The 20,797-nt window shown below is 52.0% G+C and overlaps 1 protein-coding gene across 5 annotated transcripts in view; it reads left to right on the top strand.

Moving 5' to 3' along the window:
• SYNPO (synaptopodin) overlaps positions 1–20,797 on the top strand; it is a 56,893-nt gene that overhangs the window by 25,718 nt on the left and 10,378 nt on the right. Inside the window, exon 1 of one of the 5 annotated variants that reach the window (XM_061151745.1) lies at positions 15,074–15,240. The exons of 3 other annotated variants lie outside the window; for them this stretch is intronic. The gene's annotated coding sequence lies outside the window, so the exon portion shown is untranslated. Of the gene's footprint in view, positions 1–15,073; positions 15,241–18,892; positions 18,913–20,797 lie in introns of those variants that run through there. One more of the 5 variants, XM_061151746.1, reaches the window with a different exon arrangement.

The raw sequence follows: 20,797 nt of genomic DNA on the forward strand, positions 1-20,797 counted from the left end.
TAAGCTAATTCTGGACGGGGACAGGACCTCCTGTGTTCCGCGGGGTCTGGGTTGTTCACAAAGGACAAGAGACAGTGGGGAAGCATCATGCGACCCGGTCCCCCCCCCCCCCCCCCCACCCCGAGTGGCAGGTGGCACGGGAATACACCATTTTGCTCTGTGATCTTGGGGCAAGCCCCCTGCCCTCTCTGACTCCCAGTGAGAGTATGGGTGGGTGGCCCCTGAGGGGCTACCTGCATTGAAGACAGCAGCCACTGGTAGAGCCTTTAGGGGCAGTCAGAGGTTACCCCACCCTTGTCATGCTGCAAGGATTCGGATGAGATAAGATGCTGTTCAGAGGGACTAGGGGAGGCTAGGTAAGAGGCTAGAAGCCTTGCAGGTGCCAGCCTGCCTGTCACCAACCCCAGGTCTGGGCCCCATCCTGTATTGGGGGACAGCACCACAGGCAGACTGATGACCTCTTCCTCCTCCCAGACTTGTGTTATGTCAGACAGTGGGATGGCACCTTGAGGGAGATGAAAATACTGTGTGTGAGTGGGGCAGGAACCCCTGCCTCTGTCTCCTAGGGGGATCTTGCATTGGTTCCTCCTCTCTTCCCTATCTGTACATTGAGGGCAATGGACTCAGATCACGCTAGTCTGATATTTAGAGAACTTCCCAAAAGTGAATTGTTTGCTGCTATGCCAACCTTGGCTCCCAATTGCCACTTTGCAGGCTGGCCCTTGGGACCACCCCTCTTTTCTCCAGTCTAGTACCTAAATGAAACTGTGGTTGAAATTAGGATTTACATGGCTAAAATAAGGCCTTTAACTCCTTCCTTCCCTTGTTATCTGTTACTTTTCCCTTAAGGTGGAAAAAAAAACTAAATAAATAAAGACAAAAAACCCTGTGGCATTTCGAGCCTGGCCTGGTTCCCAACTAATCCCTAGCCTCTTCAGTCAGCATTTTATCTAATCTCTCCATTTTAGAGCTGGGGAGACTGAGACCAGGGAGCGGAAGAGATGGGCTCGGGGGCTTCTGTGACGAGAAGGCAGCAGAGCCCCCTTTCCTTGGGACAGAGCAGCTCCTTGACAAGCAGGAGGGCCAGTCTGGCCGAGGAGCCTCTGGAGAGATGGGAGAAGTGCAAGAGGGGCCTCCTCTGCATCTCCTCTCCAGCCCTAGTCGTGCCCCATCTCCCTGGGTGACACGTGTTTCCCTGAGTCCACCCCACAGCCCTGGGCTGGGCAGGGGTCAGCCCACTTTCTCCACCTGCCAGGACCAGGTTTCTCCATCCGGCCAGGCTGAACACACCTCCCGGCCTAGGGGCCTGGCCTGGGAGGCACCTTCTCCTTCAGGGCAGCTCCCAGGCTCCCAGACATGAGCTCATCGGAGCTGCTGGTGCCAGGAAGGGAGGGACTGAGGGGGAAGCAGGCCGTGCTGCCCAGACCGGGGCACTGAAGGCCCCTGGGGCAGTGGAAAGGCACAGCGGCCTGGGCCTGGCAGGCTCTGGCCCCACTGTAGTGTGAAGGCAAGGACAAGACAGGTCAGCAGACGGTCAGCTGGGGTGGGGATGGGGGCGGGCTATGTGCTGGGGGGCCCAGTGCAGAGGTGCAGGTGCTAGGCTGACCTCTGCCACTTGCCTGCCACATGACCCTGGGTGAATCCCTTGCCCTGTATGGACCTCAGGGTCCCTGTCTAATTAGGGGGTGCATGGGTCCTTAGGCACTGGGGTTACAATAGTGAACATGATAGACAAGTCCCTGCCCTCAAGATTGCATTTTAACTGGAGAGAGAGAAGAAAAAGGAAAGCAAAGAAATCAGCAGGACAGTTTCAGATAGATAAAAGTAGTATGAAAGACAACAAAAAGCCATGTTGCAAATTTGGCGAGCACTTAGAGCGGCTTCTTCGTGTTGGTGGTTAGGGAAGGGCTCTCTCCAGAGGTGACATCTGATTGGAAACCTGAATGGTATTTGAAGGTGTCGTCATGGCAGGCTTTGCGGAATTGGCTTGTCCAAAACTTGGGTCTAGAGAAATGGTAAGAATTGGGTTGGGAGGAAAGATGTTTCAGAGGATGGTAAATACTCTAAACTAAGAGCTGGGGATGGGGAGTGGGGTGGTCATGCGCTGTGGGTTATGAAAATGCCTTCATCCCTCAGAGCTTCGGGCTGTGGACCCAAAGGAACCCAGGCCTGTGATCTGGTCACGGGGTGGCTGGGCTCTGCTGAGTTAGGCCTGTGAGTGTGTGAGCGTGAGCTCAGAGTCCTTTGTGAACTGTCACTGGACACTGTGGCTCAATTGCTACCCAGTGTGGCCAAAGGAGGAGTCAGCTTGGGGACAGCCTCCAGGCCCTGTAACTCCAGAGGTGCACAAAATCCCTCTCTCCGGAATGAAATCTTCACCAACTGGCCGCTGTGTGAAATTCCACCATCCCAGCTTCATCTTTTCCACTCAGTGAGGCAGTATATAGCGTAGGGCTGTGTTGACCTGACCCTACCCTGCCCAGCCTCCTAGGGCTGCTGCAAGTGAAGCAAAATTCTGTCTACTCCTGTGCTAGCCACCTCCTGCATGCCTGATACACAGACCCTGGGGTTGGACCCCTGGACTCTCTCTCTGGCTTTCTGGGAGATCTTGAGCGTGTTACATAACCTCTCTCGGCTTGTGTTTCCTTGTCTATAAAACAGAAACAATAGCAGACCCTATCCTGTACTGTTGTTCTAAAAATTTAATGCGACGATAAAAATAACTATTACCTCTTAAATAGTATTATCATGTTTTGATCTCTGTTGAAATAGCAAGCCCTGGAGAAGATGGACACTCGCTCAAGACTTGTATCTCAGTGTGTATTACTTTTTGACGTTTAGCCAGGAACAGGTTTTGATAGTGGGAGGATGAGCACAGTACAGTGGATGGGGCCTGGATCAGGCTTCAGGAATAGATATTTGAACCCCCTGCCTCAGCTAACAGGCTGGTGGTCTTGGACAAATCATTTGCTCCCTCAGGGGCTCAGGCTTTGGTCCTGAGCTACTATGGAATGGACTAGGAAGGATGGAGTGGGAAAGAGCTTGACAGACATGAAAACCACTGGGCTGGCAGGACGGGCAGCCACCAGGGTGGGGCAGGAGGGGGCAGGCTGGATAGGAGAGGGGGCTGATGTGAGACTGAATTATGTGAGATTGCATGTAACCCTCTGGAATAAAATCTCTTGGAGACTAAGTGTTTGACAGATAAAAGCCAAAGTTCTTGGGAAACAGTTATCTTTTAGGGTTGCTGTGTGCCAGAGTCTTTTAAGTTCTTTACATGTCAGCAACTCTATGGAGTAAGTACTATTATAGGTACTATTATTATCAATAGCTTACAGATGTGAAACAGGCACAGAGAGGTTAAGTGAGCTTCCCAAGGTCACACAGCTGGTGACCAGCCAGGTTCAAACCCAGGCCTTTGGCCCCAAAGCCTGTGAGCTTAACTCCTGTACACCATGCTCTCTCCTGCCTTATGGAGTGCCAGAGGCTCAGAGGGGCCAAGCCACGTGCTTGAGAACATACCTCATTCCCCTCTGACTCTCATCATCCCTGCCCCCAAGGTGCTGGAAGGAGGAGCCTCCCTGGGCCTGGGGTTCTGAGGTGCACCCTTGAGCCAGCTCAGCCTCTTGTCTTCCCCTCTCCTCCTCCTCTGGGAGTTGAGGTCAGGGAGCATCGAGTACACTGGGAGTGCTGTGGGCACAGGAGGCCCTGCCAGGGCCTGATGAGTGGGCGACCTTAGTGTCGGTTGTGATGCCTGAGTGGATCCCAAGAGCTGGAGCTGTAATACACCCCCATGGAGTCTGGCACGACTCCCATCGCTGGACGGACGGGGGAGACTGAGGTCAGAGAGTCCAGGGACAGGCCCAAGGCCCCAGGCCACACAGGCTCCCTGAGTCTCCTGTCATGCTTTCCAGGCTGCTCAGGACTCGTGGGCTCCATGAGGATGTGGGACTTTGGGGACCCTCCCACCGATGGCCAAGGTGGCCCCTGGTGTCAGCCAGGACGTGATTCCTGACGTGGCCCCTTTGAGGACAGCACATGAAGTTGGGGGACGGGGAGGGTGCTGATTAAAAAATAGGCTGTCACGCGCATGAGGAACAGGCCTGCCACCACCCAGCTCTCGCCAGTTGGCTCCCATGCCCAGCTGCCAGGCCCCACTCAGGGCTCCTGCGGGAGGCCCCGCCTACGCCAGCACTGGCTCTGGGCCTGAGGCTGGATGCTCCCAGCCACCTTGCCTCTCCTCCTCCACCCCTGCCCCACCTCCAGGCAGATGGTGCCCTCACTGGGCCTGGGTGGGCCTGTTGGCTTTAAGCTGTGCAGGGGGTTGGAGGGGGGAGCGCGTCTGGCGTCCCCACACACTGGCTGTGTGGCCTTGAATGCAGCCCTTTGCCCCTCTGGCCTCAAACACGGAGGAAGAGTGTTACCAGCTAAAGCTCTTTCCTGCTTCCAGAGCCTTTCTCAGATTCCACTTCTCATTTAGACCTGACCACCAGCACTCCCCGCTCAGAGAGGTGATGTGCCCTGTGAAGCCCACTCAGCTGGACTGTAGCAGGGCAGAGGGTTAGAACCACATCATCTTCCAAGTCCTAGTCCCTTACAGCTTCTCCGGGGTAGAGAACCACCAAGGTAGATGTGAGCACTGTTACTATTCATTTATTCCCTCATTCAGTCAGCAAATGTTTATTCAGCCCAACTATGGCCTAGGCCATAGGACTGGAAAAGGTCGGTTTTCATTCCAATCCCAAAGAAAGGCAATGCCAAAGAATATTCAAACTACTGTACAATTGCACTCATTTCACATGCTAGCAAGGTAATGCTCAAAATCCCTCAAGCTAGGCTTCAGCAGCATGTGAACCAAGAACTTCCATATGTATAAGCTGGATTTAGAAAAGGCAGAGGAATTAGAGATCAAATTTCCAGCATCCATTGGATCATAGAAAAAGCAATGCAATTTAAAAAAATATACCTACTTCTGTTTCATTGGGTATGCTAAAGACTTTGTGTGGATCACAACAAACTGTGGAAAATTCTTAAAGAGATGGGAATGCCAGATCACCTTACCTACCTCCTGAAAAACCTGTGTGCGGGTCAAGAACAACAGTTAGAACCAGACGTGGAACAATGGACTGGCTTAAAATTGGGAAAGGAGTATGTCAAGACTGTATGTTGTCACCCTGCTTATTTAACTTATATGCAGAGTACATCATGCAAAATGTTGGACTGGATGAAGCACAAGCTGGAATCAAGATTGCCAGAAGAAATATTAATTACTTCAGATATGCAGATGATACCACTCTAATAGCAGAAAGTGAAGAGAAATTAAAGAGCCTCTTCATGAAGGTGAGAGAGGAGAGTAAAAAAGCTGGTTTAAAACTCAACATTCAAAAACTAAGATCATGGTATCCAGTCCCATGACTTCATGGCAAATAGATGGGGGGAAAAAGGAAACAGTGACAGATTTTATCTTCTTGGGCTCCAAAATCACTGTAGATGGTGACTGCAGCCATTAAGAAATTGAGACATTTGCTCCTTGGAAGAAAAGCTATAACAAACCTAGACAGCATATTAAAAAGCAGAGATGTTGCTTTGCCAGCAAAAGTCCATATAGTCAAAGCTATGGTTTTTCCAGTAGTCATATACAGATGTGAGAGTTGTACACAAAGAAGGCTGAGCACTGAAGAATTGATGCTTTCAAACTGTGGTGCTGAAAAAGACTCTTGAGAGTCCCTTGGACAGCAAGGAGATCAAACCAGTCAATCCTAAAGGAAATCAACCCTGAATATTTACTTGTAGGACTGATGCTGAAGCTCCAATACTTCGGCCACCTGATGCAATGAGCCCACTCATTGGAAAAGACCATGATGCTGGGAAGGATTGAGGGCAGGAGGAGAAGGGAGTGATAGAGGATGAGATGGTTGGATGGCATCACCAACCCCATGGACATGAGTTTGAGCAAACTCTGGGCAATAGTAAAGGTCAGGAAGCCTGGCGTGCTGCAGTCCATGGGGTCACAAAGAGTGGAAAATGACTTAGTGTCTAAATAACAACAAAAATGGCCTAGGCATGGGGGCAGGGAAATGACATTTGAGGTCCCTGCCCTGCAGGGGCTCCTTACCATGGGGCAGGACAGACTGACATTAAAACAAATATTGATGGAATTACAAATCTCATGAGAATTTGCAGGAGAGGTAGAAGGTGCTGTGGGAGGAATGTGACCTCCCAGGGCAGGTGCGTCCTCCCTGAGACCTGTCAACAGACCTCAAGGAGAGGTATAACCAGAAAGGGACAACTGAGGGGCATGGGGAGAAAGGGTTCTAGGGAGGAGTAGCAGCCAGTGCAAAGGCCCTGAGGTGCAAAGTGCTTGATACCTGTCTGAATCCTTGAAGGAAGGCCAGCATGACTGGAGTGTAGGGAGGGCAGACACCATGAGGGGAGCTGCAGCGCAGACTGGCGGAGCAGTGAGGCTAGTCTTGCAGGGCCTGGAGCCTGCAAAGGGGCTTGAGGCCAAGCATAGAAGGGAGGAGCTGTTCCTAGTGCTGGTCTTGCTTCCTTTCTTTTCTGTTTTCCCTCCCATTCCCATCCTGACTGTGCAGCAGACCCCTGCACACTTCCCCACTCACTGCACAGGATGACAATGCAGAGTGCTCACACCTGACCTTCCTCTGGATCTTGTTTGCATTCTAATAGCCTGTTGCTTCATCCTGCCTCCCAGGAGGGTTCCAGTCCCTGAGATCGTGAATGCAAGTTGATGAGGGCCTGATCTTGGGCTGGAGGCTACTGTCACTCCAGCTGAATGCCTCTGTTCAGATGGGAGCCTGTGGACCAGGAGGTTCAGCTTTTGGCTGAATGAAGGCCTGCCCCTGGACCAAAGCCCGCTGCCTGAAACTGTGACCTGTCCCCTGTTCCACTCCAGGCACGTCCATTCAACCCCAAAGCCTCGCTAAGACCCAGCCCTAGGAGGAGTTAGGAGGCCTGCATTGTGAGCTGAGCTCTGCTGTGTGCTTTTGGGCGTATCTGTCTTCATTTCTGGACCTTGGTTTCTCCATCTATTTTTATAGGGAAATACTTGAGTTTTCCTGCACTCATTGTATGGCCATCATGGATGCAATATCAGCATCACCCAGAAGCTTCTTAGAAATGCAGAGTCTGAGGCCCCACTCCAGACCTACTGAATCAGAATCTGCAATTTAACCACATCCCTGAGTAATTACTATGCACATTAAAGTATGAGAATCACTGTTCTAAGTCCGTCATTTTTAAACTTAAAAAATGTTTTAATTAAAAGCTATAGGATCTTCCTCTCTCTCCGAAGTCTTACAGATGAAATACATAAGAGGGGAACCACCTACTCTGTACTTATTCATCACATGAATGAGAAGGGGATCATGGGGGCTAGGCCTGGGGCGCAGGCTTTATTGAGAAGGGAGGAGGAAGAGAAGCAATTCTGGTGGGAGAGGGTGGGTGGTGCCTGACTGCCCAGGCCACTCCTGACCAGGTACCCCTAGGAGCCCTTTCAGCTCTGACCTCTAGGGTCCTCAGACTTAAGGGTTTGGAAAAGTGGGCTTGAGGAAAAGGCGCTCGACAATACATAGTCTAGCAATGCCTTTCCCCGCTTGTCCCCATCTTGGTGTCCTACTCTGTTCCCTGAGAAATCCCTGAAAGGGTAGCTGGTGCTATTCTTAGCGTGACAGGATGGTGAGGAGAGAACATGCTGGTGCATTATTTATGCCTCTGAGTCAACAGGATTACATTCAGGTCTCCCAGAACACGGCCCTCCCCAGTGGCCTTCATCACTGCCTTCCCAGGACCCAGGACCCCTCCCCCTCTGGCCCTGACCATCCCTGCTCCCTGCCTCCAGCTCCCACACTGGGAAATGGGTCATGAAAGACAACGGTGAGCTGGGATCAGAAAGGAGTTCGCGATATCGTCTCATTTCTCACCCATTCGGCGCATATTAACTGAGCATACGGCACGTGGTAGGCGTGGGTTCCTGCCTTCCAGGAGCTCACACTTTAGCCTGCAAGTTAATGGTGCTTTGTCATCGCAAGAGCCTGTGTGCCAGGCCAGATGCTGCGAACTTCTCATGGAAGACCTTATCCTCCCAATCACCCGGCAGGATAGGAATTAGGAGACCCCTACACCGAGGAGGAAACGGAGGCTTAGCATATATCAGGTAGTGGTTGCTCAGCTGGGCTCTGAACTCAGGTTGGCTGGAACAGAAAGACTATTCCAGATCAAATGGTAGCATGGAGCATTAGGGCTTTGGGAAACCCTTGCACTACCTGCTGAGAAGGGCGTTTCAGCTGGAAGAAGATTAACTGGCTGAGGTTGTCCCATTGTCAGTGAATTCTGAGTAACTAGAGAAGCACCTGGAGTGGAAGGACTGTGTTTGCTGTGTACACAATGCCTACTGTGGGCTGGAAGGCAACGCCTTATAGGATGAGGTGACAAGGCCCCAAGGTGGCACATCTCAGAGAAGCTAAGCCAAGGACCCTGGCTGGGAGCCAAAGACCTGTGTTCTGTGAGATTCTAACCTTTCTCTGCCTCAGTTTTCCGGTCTGAAAATAGCATCTCTGCTCTACTTCTTTCTCTGCTGATGTGAAGCTGCTAGGAAAGCTATAAAAGTGTGTGCATGTTCAATGATAATTACTACATAGATTTATATAAATATATTTTCTTAAATGTATTTTCTGTTGACATGGGGTCTATTTGCCAGACTGTGTTCCAAGCATTTTCCTATTTGTTAATTTACTTATAAACATGTTTATAAAATCATGAGCTCTAGGGACTTCCCTGGTGGTCCAGTGATTAAGACTTCACACTTCCACTGAAGGGGGTTCGGGTTCAATTCCTGGTTGGGGAATTACGATCCCCCATGCCACAGCCAAAATTTTTCTTTAATTAAAAAATAAGATAAAGTCATTAGCTCTAAAGCCCATTGTGTCCCCAACCTGGTAGTACTTCAGAACCCCTCAGGGAGACTGTTAGCATGAATATTCTGTGGTTCTGACTCTGGGGCAGAGCGCAGGAATCGGCACTTTGGACACACACACCCCCACCCCAAGAAATTCTGCAGCACCTGTAGGTTTCTGATCTGGGCCAGAGAGGTGAAGGGACTTGCCTGAGGCTTCACAATGAGTTGGAGACCAGATTGAGACTAAAACTGAGGCCTGAAGTTCCTAGTCTGGCCCTTTCCTCCTACTCATCAGTTGCCCCCGAGCACCTTAAAGGAATGAAGCCAGGGATGCAGATGACTTTGATGAGCGATGATGCCAATAGCTACTGGTACCGTTTTTTTCCATTTAATTGCCGAAGGGATAGAAAGAGGGATGTTTTCCACAGCAACACGATCCCTTAGGACATTTGAGCATCAGGTGGCCGATTTTAATGTTGACCTAGAAATGGGAAACCATGACTGAGGTGCAGAGATATGGAGAAGGGAATTTGAAACCACACATCAGATCATGTGCCCTCCAGACAAGGGTGGTCTGGTAACTTGGTTACCTGGACACAAGGCAGGCTGGCAAGAGGGAGACACGTGTGTCCACCCACAAGCTGTGTACCTGTTGTGTCTGTGTCAATCTGTCGCCTGAGTGCCTGTGTGTCTCCACATGCATGCCTATGGTTGTTCTGTGTGCACACACTGGTGTGTAGGTTCTGCCACCTCTGTGGGTGCACGCATGAGCAGCACCTTTGTGTGCGGACATGTGTGCAGAGGAGGATATGCTGTTGCCGGCTAGGCTCTCGCCAGCATTAAGGAGGTATCGAGAATGTGTGTGTTGCAGGGTGTGTGTGTGTGTGTGTGTGTGTGTGTGTGTGCACACGCGCGCGCGTGTGTGCACACAAATGGTTGCAATGCAGGGGAGTCCCTGAGACCCTGCAGGGCAGAGGTAGAAAAGCCACTTGAGAAAATGTTTTCCTTATTCATGTCCCACCTCCACATTTTGTGCACCATCCTCAAGCCTGCAGCGTGTGAGCCTGCCTCCAGATCTTAGCCCTAGCAGTTCCCTCTGCCCTGTCTCTCCCTAGACATGCACAAGCCTCACAGCCTCACTGCCTCACTTCTTCGCTCAGACGTGATTCCAGTGATGTCTACTTCAATTACCTTATGTACCTTTGCACACCACTCCCCACCCCATGCCGTCTGTGTATCTCCCACCCCTGCTTTATTCTTCTCTCTAGAATTTACCATGTGACTTAGTTGTACGGTTATGCATACGTTTATTATTTGGCTCCCCTGCTAGAATGCAAGCAGGGATTTGTCTGTTTCTCTTCATAGCTATGAACAGTGCCTGACCCTTAGCTGGTGAGCAATAAATATCAGTTGAATGAATGAGTTCATGCACCACCTGTACTTACTTGTTTCCTTTAAATTGTCTAACTTTTGTTACTGAGATATCCACTTTTACCTTCCCCTAAGCAGTAATATCGGAGAAGGCGATGACACCCCACTCCAGTACTCTTTCCTGGAAAAGCCCATGGACGGAGGAGCCTGGTAGGCTGCAGTCCATGGGGTCGCTAAGAGTCAGACATGAGTGAGCGACTTCACTTTCACTTTTCACTCTCATGCATTGGAGAAGGAAATGGCAACCCACTCCAGTGTTCTTGCCTGGAGAATCCCAGGGACAAGGGAGCCTGGTGGGCTGCCGTCTACGGGGTCGCACAGAGTCAGACACGATTGAAGCGACTTAGCAGCAGCAGCATGCAGTAATATACCTTTGATGTGTTTATTATACTCCTTTTCCAATACACATGTGAAATTTATATAACTAGTAAGATGTTAAGTATCAGGGTACCACTTAAATCCTTTTGCTCCTACTTAAGGTATGGGGGTACCACACTCTGGGGATCACTGCTTTCCCAGTGAAGGGGGCAACTTCACTGGGAATCAGAGAAGTATGATGTCTTTTCTGAAACACATGGACAAAATGAAGCTCAAAGAGGATCAGGAACTAGTCCAACATCTCGTCCGTACTGTGACAGAACAGACACTAGAACCAAATTTTCTGACCTCCAGTCTGCTTTCTTTTTGCAGTGTGAGGGACAAGGGGAGGGTGGGGCTGGATGGTTCAGCCTCTCCTCTGGCTGAGGAGAGCCAGATATGCCCGGTAACTGGCGAATGGCATGGGAGGTATTGGTAGCCTTCTGCCGGCTCAGGGCTGCAAGACTACATGCTGAGTGGTGGGAGCCTCGGCCACACCTTCCCTCCCAGGAGTCTTGGGTCTGGGGGCCACTCCAAGGGAGCCTGGGCACTCAAATCCAGCAAGAAACAGACCTGGGATTCAAACCTGATTCTCCCCTGCCACAATATGTTAGCTAGAGGTTGACACTAGAGCACCCTTGCTGAGAGGATGCTGGAGTGGGAGGGGTGTCAGGGGGAGGGAAAGGTTGCGCTGTGCCTGACTGTGAACAGAAGAGGGAGAGCAGACCCAGAGATAGCTGAAAGGGGGAAGGAGACAGACAGCAGCCTAGCCTGGCAGAATTGTACAGAGGTAGGTTTGTGCAAAGGCTTAATTTAAATCCCCCTCAGGCGTGCACAGTGTTTTATGCTATAGAAATAATTTCTGCATTTCATTTGCTCAGCAGTGACTCTGCAAAGCAGACATAATCAGCTCTAGTTTCCTGATAAGGAAGCTGAGACCCAGAGGTGAAGTGACGTGCTAAAGGCAACCTTCACAGGACGCTCTCTTGAGCAGGACATGGGAAGGACATGGGAAGGGAACAGGCTGCACCTCTGGTTGGATTTGGTAAAGGACGGCTGTCTAAGGGAGGGCAGGCAGGCTGAACAGATACAGGAGTGAGAGGGTAGACCACTTAAGATTTCTAGCACCTTCCTCAGCAGAAATGAGTGAACCTGAGACCAAAAGTGAGTTGACAGGGCTAGGGGAGTTGCAGGCAGGTGAGCTGTCTATCCCAGGGCCTGCAGTGAGGATGCCTCCTAGGGAGAAGCAGCACCGTGCCCACCCTCATCCCCCCGACAGGCTCTGCTCTATAGAGGCTCTGCTCTATAGAGCGGGCAGGGCAGCGAGCTGGGACTGCTGCGTGCTGGGGCCGTCATTATCATTCCTCCAGAGTTTTTTCTCCTTGTTATTTATTTTTCTGTGAGGAAGGAATGTGGGGAATTTACCACAGGGTTACTTGCTTTCGGCAGTGCGGCGGCCTCCTCTATGAGAGGGAAGCAGCAGAGACAGATGGCTGGGGAGGTGGAGGCGGAGGAGGGTCCCGGCTGAATCTGTGGCCCCGGCAGTGGGGCAGTTATGTAACCCACCCGGAGGCCCAGGGAAGATACCACGGTGCTTCTGGGCTCTGCTCATGTACACAGCTCCCTGGAACTCAACCTGGACCATCCCAGTCACCATCAGCCTCTGGGCAAGCCTAACGAGGGGATATATCCCCTTGTCAGAGGTGCTTTCCTCTCCAGCTGTCTTGACTGGGGGTATGAGCGGAGGTGGGGTAGGGGAGTCAGGTGGGGACTGTCTTGAGCTTTCCAGCCTCCACGAGGCTGCCCCATTGCTTGGAATGCTTTCACAACTCAATCTTTTCAGAACTAGGGCATATGCTACCTCCTCCAGGAAGACTTCCCAGATTGCTTCATCCTCATTCCTCTCTCTTTTAGGCTCTATGTTCTCCTGGCACTCAATGGAATATTTTGCCTGTTGGATCTAACACTGCCATTTGAGTTTCATCTCCCTTTTCAGTCACAGGCTTGTTACTACCTCCCTCTTTCCTTTCCCTGCTTCCTCCAGAAATTACTCTCTAGATCTGGGATCTAGGATCTCAAGGAATCTGAGGCCTAGACAAATCTAGAATTCGTCTCCTGGGATGCCTGGTGGAGTAAAATGTGAAGGTGAATTTGGATTGTGGGAGGCCTCCTGGGTGATGACCTCTGCTGAGTCTGGAGAGGATGGGACCAGCTCTGGCCACAGGCTGCCACAGAGCCAAGAAGAAAGGCTATATCTAGGCTTTCCAGGTGGCATTAGTGGTAAAGAACCCGCCTGCCAATGCAGGCAGATGCAAGAGACATGGGTTCGATCCCTGGCTTGGGAAGATCCCTTGGAAGAGGGAATGGCAACCCACTCCAGTATTCTTGCCTGGAGAATCCCATGTACAGAGTAGCCTGGAGGGCTACAGTCCATGGGGTCACACAGAGTTGGACACAACTGAAGCAACTTGGTATGCCCTGGGCTGGGTGCTGGGGACCCTGAGATAGTCTAGACCCCGCTCTACTCCTGGGAGAGGCACAGGTTGGGGGAAATTCTCTCTCCTCTGCCCTCACTCACCGCCTTTTTGTCTCCTAGATTAAGTGCTTTCTCTGGAAGGGTAGGGTGCGGTAGTCCTTTCTGTATACTCAAGGCTCCCCGAGCTGGGAAGATGGAGGCTGCAGCAGGAGATGGTTTGGGGATGGGGGCAGGCCTGGCTCAGCAGGGCTTGACTGGGAGGGGGAGCCTGGGTCTGAGCTTGGCTCCCTGGGAACCAACTTTTTCCAGTTTGCTCTGCATCTGGGGCTGAGCTTGCCTCTCTCTAGGTCGCCATGTTCAGGTCCCTGAAAATCTGATTGTGGATGAGTGTTCCGGCTAGTAGAGTAGGTGGAGGAAGGTGGTGGCTCCTAGCCTTCAGCAGAGGAGGACGGCACAGCATCAACCAGCAGAGATCCGTGCCTGTGGCCTACAGGGTTAGCTGCTCACCAAGGCCCATGCCAATCTGACCTGGGTGCCCTCGACTTGGCCCACCCGCCGTGTGCTGCCTGATCCCAGCCCCCTGCCAGCAGGAGATACAGGAGTTGGGCCAGTCCCTGCCTCCTTCTCTTTGGGCCTTGGTTCCTTGGCTTTCTCAATCTGTTTGTTTCCTCCAAACCCCCTCCTCTTGGAGGCCCCTGGGCCAGGTGGAGCAGGGCAGGAGCGTTGATCAAGGAGTCTGGATGGATTGATGGAAGCTTCCTGGAGGAAGCAGCAATGGGGCTGGGCCTGGGACAGTAGGTGGGGAGAGTGTGCTTTGCGGGCAGAGCTCTTCAGAAGGAGGGCCCGGGCGTGGAATCAGTCAGACTCCCAGCTCCAGCTCCACTCTGCCTGTCCCTGGCTGCCTGGGAGACCTGGGGTGAGTCTGCCAATTCTCTGGTCTTGTTTTCCTCATCCCTAAAACAGCAGTTATGGGGCCTCCTTTATGAGTTGCCATGAGGATTTAATGAGAGCACACACACTACATACAACTTTGGCTTGGCAGCGTCTGGAGCACCTCACTTGGCTATGGCATCCTCATCGACTTCATCATTTCTGCAAGCCCCCAGGGAAGGTGCAGGGGACAAGGCAGAAGCAGCTGAGACCCTTGCCCCTAGGCTCTTGCGCTCTCTGGGGGAAATCAGACCCAGACCCTGACTGCTGCAAAGCAAGACGTTGGGAGGAGGCAGCATGGTCCATGTGATGGGTCCTGGGCTGGGTGCTGGGCCACCCTAGGTTCGAATCCCACCTCTGCCTCTGACTAGCCATGCCACCTTGAGCAAGTCACTTCACCCCTCTGAGTCCATTTCTCCTCTAATGCAGAGCTGAGGGGACCACTGTCCTCCTGGCTGCTATAAATGAAGGAAAGGCCTGGCATGGGGCATGTGGTGAGCATGCCCTGGAGGAGAACTCTCACTCAAACGAATAGTATACAAAGTGATGAGGTTGTTAAGTGGTGCAGATAAAACCTGGATGGTCTGAGGACTGAATCTATAAAAAGGACAGGAGACAGAGCAGTGTTCTGGGTGGAAGGGTCTGTGCAGACCCATACCAGAGACTGGAACTCACCGGGCAGGTGAGGGAAACACGCACCTTTGGACTCCCTCTGACCCTTGCTGAGGACGCAGGGAGCAGGTGAGCAAGCTCTCGGGCAAGCCTGACTGCCAGGATGAGGCCTGGCTGCTTGATGCCCCATGTCTTGGAGAGGAGGAGAGAGGCCTGATACAAGTGGAGTCAGGAGGGAGAAAGATGAATCTGGCAGCGTGGGGCGGGTAGATTGGCGGGGGAGAGACTGGAGGCGGAGAGGCCATTTAAAAGGCTGTTGCAAAATCGGTTTTCCTGATAAAGAGCTAGGCTGAGTCATCTGTGGAGGAGAGAAGTCAGATCCAGCTCCTCTGCGTTGCCGTCGATGTAGGATTTTCCTCTTTGTCAGCTGGTCGATGGGCTGCCTTTCCAGGAGGCTTTCAGAATCAAGGCCGGCTTGGCATCCAGGGGGGCGCAGGACAGCAGGGAGGACCCTGCCAGGGTGAGTAAAGCGAGCCTCGGTGGTTTGGGGTGTGTGATTCAGGGCATAGGGCATCCTTCTCTGGTCTCAGGTTCCCCCTGGGGCATTAAGGGAGAGGCATGCGATGACTTCTGCCAGCCTGTTGATGGCAAGGCTGGAGCTAGGTCTGGGGCTCTCCACTTTCATTCCTATCGTCTCCTGTGCTGGCAGTCCTTCTTACCTTAGTATGAATTATTCCCCTCTGAGAAGAGACCTGGCAGTCTGCCGGGACTCAGTCAGATTGTGCTCACCAGGACTCTGGCGAGGATGGAGAACTCCCCAGGGAAAGGAGGCTGTGTCATTTCCTCCTTTCAGTAAGGAGGATGTGGGGCAGGGGCTGGCAAGGTAGCCAGGCCATTACTCAGGCCCAGTTCATCTTCCTGCCCCCAGCTGAGGCTGAAGTTGTGCCGCGGCCAGCCATTGGTTCCTTCCTGACCCCACAGGGGGGCAGTTTACCCAGCCTGTTTACCTGTCCCATTGCCAAGACTTCCAGGCAGCCACAATGGGCTGTCTCCAGCCAGTCTCTCTTCCTACCTCTGGCTCCCCGACCCTTTCCACCCTGCTCAGGTCCCGGGCACTCCCATTGACGGCAGCCGTGTGAAGAAGCATTTCCTTGAATTCTCTCTCTGTCGTGACCTTCTGTTCTGGCCTCCGTTCCCCTGCCCCGCCTCCCTCCTTTGGGTCCTTGGTCAAGAGGCCTGATGGTCAGCAGAACAGACAGCTGCCTACAGAAGTGATAGGGGTGAAAGAAAGGGCTTATCACCGCCTGGGCACAACTCGAATTCAGGTCTCCTGACTCCCCACAGTGCTCTTTCCACTCCACTAGTTTTTTATGTCCTAGCAATCTTTTTTCCCTTAGTAAAAATGAGTTTATCAGCTCTTCTCCCGAGAGGAAGAAGGGAAAGAAAGCATCAGCTGCTCTAGGCAGCTGCATATGCAGAAGAGAGAACACCATGGTGGGTGCAGATTGTCAGATGTGGGAACAGAGGGGCCCGCAGATCAGTATCGGGGAGCACTGGAGTCTCTACCCATACCCCTCCCACCAGAGTCAGGGTCCGGAAGGCAAGGTGGTTAAGAAATGAGATTCAGCAACCAGGCCTGGGAGTTTTGAATCCCAGCTCTGCTATTTACAAGTCATATGACCCTGGGCAGGTTTCTCTGAGCTCTAGTTTCATTTGCAAACTGGGAAGAATAATAGTACTTATTCCTCGTGATTGTTGGGAGGATCGAATGAGATGATGGGTATAAAGTGCATGGCGCAGCACATTATAGCGGGCTGTTGAGGGCTCAGTAATTACAGCAGCCACTGCGATCTTCACTCTATGGGGTATACTCAGGGCTTCTCGTTCCCCTTCCCCACTTGGGGATTCAACCCTGTCAGACCCAGGTCCCCTGACCCTGGGGCAGCTCTTCCTTGAGTCTGTCCTCATCCCTTCATCTCCTGAAGGCCTGTCTTCAGAAACCCTCATCCATTGTCCAGGGTGGGTCTTTCAAGGACCACCACTGAAGAGGCTGGGAGAAGAGGGAGCTGTTACAACTTTTACGGGTGGCAAGCTGCAGCCAGGAAGACTGGGAGCTCAGCAAGGGGGCTGCCCCTGTGGGCCACAGCTGTCTCTTGTGTCTCTGACACTGGGGACCGCAATCTTGAACCCAGCTGGCTGGGGTGTCACCAGGGGTGGCAGTTTCCTAGTCTGGGGAATTTGGGGTAGAGCTGCCGCCCCCGATGCCCTGCAGTGGGGGGATCTGAGGTGCCTCTAGTTGGCCCAGCCCCCCCATTCTCTCAGCCTTGTTTGTGCAGGGTGGCAAAAGTCGTCTGGATTGCTGGCTGGGTCTGGTCCAAGCCTCCTGCCAAATTCCTTTTCCATGGAGTCACTGCGGGCTGGGATGGGGGTACAGGAGCTCCCTTGGAGGCAGGGCTGTCTCACCCCCTGGCCTTTTCTGCTGGGTTCCTCTGGTCTGGGAACAGTAGCATGGGGGAGGGTCCCAGGCTGGCTGGAGGTCAGCAGACCAGGTCCTGGCCCATGGCCTTCCCTTTGACCCTCTCACTCTCTAAGGCCTCCCAGGCCAGCTTATCCCTCAGGGCCCTTCACGCTCTGACACTGGAGCATTTTCTCGCCCTGTGACCCTGAGAACCAGCCTTGGGATAGGACTGAAACAGAGACACGAAGAGAAAAACAAAACAAGCACAGAGACTTGGGAAGGTCTGAATTATACACACACAGAGGCCCTGTCTAGGAGCCTGGCACTGTGGAAGCTGCTGGCTGGAAAGCCTGGTGCTCCCTGGAGTCCTGAAGAGCCAGGGGTGAGCCAGCCCCCGCTGCTTTCCGGCTCTGTGACCTTGGGCATTATCTCTGAGCCTTGGTTTTCTCATCACTAAAAAGTGAATCATAGGGGCTTCCCTGGTGGCTCAGTGGCAAGGAATCCGCCTGCCAGTGTGGGAGACACAGGTTTGATCCCTGATCTGGGAAGATCCCACAGGACGAGGAGCAACTGAGTCCATGCGTTACAACTACCGATCCTGTGCTCTAGATCCTGGGAGCCGCAACTGCTGAGCCCAAATGCCACAACTAGAGAGTAGCCCCTGCTCCCCACAACGAGAGAAAAGCACACGCAGCAACAAAGATTCAGCACAGCCAAAAATAAACAAATAAAATGATTTTTTTTTAAGTGAATGATAGTAATTTGTGCTTCATAGAATCGTTTCGGGAATTAAATAAGATAGTATGTGTGAAGTCTGGGTACACAGTAAGAGCCCAACCAGTATGAGCTACAATGGCTGCAGCTGTGTCATAAGAGCTGCTGGTGGGCCCAGGGATGTTTATCCTGACCATGCCCTGTGGGATGGGACTTGTGGCTGAGTCTCTGCAGGGCTGTAAGTTGGAAAGAGAAAACACTTTATCTGTGTGGCGGTGGGGGGCAGAGCCATGTCAAGAGGTGGGAGTTAATATGACTTTAGAGCTGAAGAATGTTAATTAGTAGAAGGCGCATCCTTAGGGTAGTGAGTGCCCTGTCAGTTGAGTGTGTAAGGCTTGGACAGTCAGGGACGTGGTTTCAGGGGTGCAGGAATTGTGTGGGGAGGTAGACACAGTGACAGCCATCCCTGAGATTCTGAGGTTCTGTGACTTGGGGCAGTGATCCCTGCCTGCCGATCACCCTGGAATCCCCTGCTGTGTGACCATTAGAGAGTCATATCCCCTCAGGACTATGATCTGTGGAATGACTCTCCTTTGCTAGAAGCAGCTCTGACCCCTTCCAGGGAGTCACGTGGGGTCACCAACTGCCAGGTCCATTCCAGGGAAGCATGGGCCCTCTGTCCTGTCTACTTGGGCTGAATGACAACAACCCCCCCGCCCCCGGCATCTGTGACCTCATCGTAGCCTCCAAACCCTAATGTCAGGGCTTTTATTGCCTTCTCAATTAAGGAAACTGGCTCTGAGAGGAGCAGTCACTTGCTAAGGTCACACAGCAAGCAAATAGCAGAGGCCTGGTTTCTGAGCAGAGCAGAGAGGGACATCGCATGAGCTGAGCAACTCCTCCTGTGTGGCTGGCCTGCCCCTACCTAAGTTACCCCTGGGAAGCAGCCTGGCTCAACCTTCAAAGCTTTTATCGATGGGGTGATCCAGGCAGGAGAGGAGCTCTACCACAAGCAAACAGGTATCAGGGGGCAGGCTGAGTTACAGCTGTTCTGCAAGGTGGGCGCAGGTGTGTGTGGTGGGGAGCCAGGTGGTGATGGGAGGGAGGAAGGAGGAGGTTGGGGCCAGAGAGCCTGTGGTCCCGTGAACTGACTGTCGGCAGTCACTGTGCTCCATGTGGGCCTCCCCTGGTGTGAGCTCCACCTTGAGTCATCTCCAGACCTTGATTTCTTCATCTATAAAATGGGGGTGATAGTGAAAAAGCTCCTTTGTAAGGGCCCTTCCAGCTCTGAAAGCCCATGAATTCTGAGCTTTGCTGGCAAGATGCCTAGGAAAACTGTCCCGGGAGACCCATTCAGCATGTCACGGCCAGTGCTAATGAGGGCAAGGTAGGAGGGAGAGCAGGGTCAGATTCCTCAAGAACTAATTAGCTCCCTCGGTGGGGAGGGGTGACAAAGGGAGCAATTTTCCCAGCCACCGACTGAGCTGCTAGCCCTGGCCACAGGCTGTCCCATCCATCTGTGCACAGGTCCATTTGTTCATGTGTCCATTTCTTCATTCCTTACTCAATAAACACAACATGAACACTGACTGTGTGCCAGCTGGGCACTGGTGATAGAAAGAGGAATGGTCGCCTGTGGTGAATTTACAGATTAAGAGGGCCTGACCCCACCTGATCCCTGACCTAAGGCCCCAGACTGAACCCTGACTCCCACCGACTCTGTCCCCTGTATGTCCCAAGAGGGACCTCTGGGACAAACAGGCAGCTTGAGCATGTGCTGTGGCCCAGAGAGAACTGGTTCTGACTCCAGCCTTGCCACCCTTTGCTGTGTGATCTTGGGTGAGTTACTTACAAGCCTCTGGACCTCATTTTCCACTTCTGTAAAATAGGGGTTCCTAGGGTTCTTGTGAGGATAAGATGAGGTAATGTGCTGTTCTAGTATAGTCACTGCTGAAATAAGCCCAACGTATTACCTTTATAATATTAGAGTGTGAGAATTTTTAAATGATTGTTTAAATGAAAATGGGAAGAAATTTTTCAAGGACTTATAAGAAACCATTAACAGTTGCTACCTGATTTGTGATATGGAGCACTCGGAGGTAGAGGGATTTTTTTCACCATATACTTTTTTATGTTTTTAATTGTTTTTAGTTCATGTAAATGTATCACCTATTCTAAAAAGGGGACATGTTAGTATTAACAGATGACTATACTCTGAAAGTATAAAGGGCCCTAAGAGATGCAGAGAAGATGTCCTGCCAGTTCACTCATGCAGATAGTAAAGCTTACTAAGTGCTCACTTTTTGCCAGGCACTATTCTAGGGGCCAGGGTTAGGGGATGAACAAGTCAAGCAAGGTCATTTCCCCCTTAGAGCTTATCTTCTAGGCAGGGAGATAGATAATAGCCAAGGAAACTTGTAAAGAAGATAATACTGAATTGTGTTGAAAGCTATGAAGAAAACAAAGAGATGAGTTAGGAAAGGGTAGGGCTGATTATAGAGGAAGACCTCTCCAGAGAGGTGAGTCCTGAGTGATAAGAAGGAACATGGAATGCTCCCTGGGAAAAGATCATCCCCAGTAGAGGGAACCACAAGTGCAAAGGCCCTGGGGCAGGAACAAATTTGTCATTTCCAAGAACCAGAACGTCAACCTGGGCAGAGCCCAGTGAGAGAAAAGAGTGGCATAAGATGCGTCCAGGATGTAGTAGGGCCTTGACTGCTGGGGTGAGGCATTCTTGCTGAGTCTGGGAAAGTGCCATGTCAACAACCTTCAGGGGGAATCCAAACAAGGGGTCGGTGCATACTGAAAGGGTAGTCTGGGAAGGTTTTACATGGTTGGTGGCATTTGAGTTGGGCCATGACGGTTGGGTCAGGGATCTTTATGAGGAGAGGAGGTTCTAGGAAAC

Source organism: Dama dama, chromosome 9 (assembly GCF_033118175.1).
Source record: "Dama dama isolate Ldn47 chromosome 9, ASM3311817v1, whole genome shotgun sequence".
Lineage (NCBI taxonomy): Eukaryota > Metazoa > Chordata > Mammalia > Artiodactyla > Cervidae > Dama > Dama dama.